Here is a 1,870-nt window from a genome sequence, read left to right on the forward strand (position 1 = left end):
AGAGCTCCACATATATGTAATGAATATTTGAGAATTCCCAATATCAAACTGATATATGGGAGGGCTTTAATAAGTTTCTGGACAAATTAAATTAAAAATAAAAATTTAAGAAGTATAAACTTAATTTATCAACATAAGCTTTATCAAAGTCAAGACACTTTGGAAAGAGATAATACCAGTCAATTAGTCTATCCTTAAAAACTAATGTTGTACGGTAGGTTAATTCACTGGACTGCAAAAGTCAGTTTGAAATACAAGGTTGACAGTTGAAGCTCACCAGCTTTCCTTGAAAACCCTATATAGAGTCAAATATGGCTCAGAACAAATTCATAGGCATTTAACAACAACAACAAAGAACTGAAGATCCTGAGAATTTAATCATGTTAATGTAATCTTTTTTGCATTATTAACATAAGAAAAACTTGATCCCCTAAGATTAGGAAACAAGAAGTCAGAAGGAACCAAATCAAGATTGTAAGGTGACCACAAAATAGTTTCCCATTGAAATTTTCAAAATTGCACTTGTTAGAAGAGAAAAATTAGAAGAAGCATTGTTATGGAGAAGAAAAATTTCCTGGGCTTTTTACTCTTAATGTTTTCACCAATGGTCTCAACATACTCACTATAAACAGACCTCATCTTTCTTTGGCATTCCAGGATGTCAAGAAGAAAAACACCTTGAGCATCTCAAGTGACTGGATCACTTCACATCTCGGTAGCTAATTCTTTGTGTTTTGTCTTCAGGATTGAGGTAGTAAAGCCACATTTTATCTGTTACGGTTCTTAAAAAAAAATGCTACAGGATTTTTATCTACTTGCTAAAAAATTGCATTGTAAGCTCTGTTATTCTTCTAGACGATCAGAAGAAATAAAAAAAGGTTGCTAAACTTGAATTTTCCATGCAGAATTGTGTAAGTGGAATTAATTCACATACCTATGGTGTTGGCTGGAATTAATTAATTCACATATCTGGAAATGATGGAATAAAAATTAAAATCTTTCAAGAAAGTGAGGTGACACAGGTGGCACTCAATCATTCATGCCAAGAAATTTGGAAGACAACTAGATGACCAACTGATTGGAAGAGATCTCTATTTGTGCCCATTCCAATGAGACATCACCCAATGGAATACAGAAATCATCACACAATAGCTTTGATATCACAATGCAAGTATAGTTTTACTAAAGATAATACAGAAATGGTTACAAGCATACACTGACATTGAACTTCCAGATGTTTAAACTGGATTCAGAAGAGGACATGGAATGAAGAATATCATTGCTGATGTCTAATGAATCACGGCTAGAGACAGAGAATATCAGAAAAATGTTTACCTCTGCTTTGTTCACTAGACAAAGTCTTTCGAATGTGTGGATCATGGCAAGCTATGGACATTACAAAGTATGAGTATTCCAGAATACTTAATTGTGCTCATGAGGACTCTATACATGCACCAAGAGGCAGTTGTTCGAACAGAACTTTGGAATACTGAATAGTTTCAAATTAAGAAAGTTGTGAGAAAGGGTTGGATTCTTTCATCATACCTTTTCAACATGCATGCTGAGCAAACACTCCAAGAAGCTGGGTTATATGAAGAAGAACGTGGCATCAGGATTGGAGGAAGACTCATTAACAACTTGTGATATGCAGATGATGCAACCTTGCTGCTGAAAGTGAAGAGGACTTAAAATATTTACTGATGAAGATCAAAGACCACAGCTTTCATTATGGATTGCATCTCAATGTAAAGAGAAAAAAAAATCCTCACCACTGGACCAATAAGCAACATTTTTATCAACAGAGAAAAGATTGAATTTGTCAAGTACTTCAACTATCAACACTCATGGAAGCAGCAGTCAAGAAATAAAA

Source organism: Chrysochloris asiatica, unplaced genomic scaffold (assembly GCF_000296735.1).
Source record: "Chrysochloris asiatica unplaced genomic scaffold, ChrAsi1.0 scaffold00616, whole genome shotgun sequence".
Lineage (NCBI taxonomy): Eukaryota > Metazoa > Chordata > Mammalia > Afrosoricida > Chrysochloridae > Chrysochloris > Chrysochloris asiatica.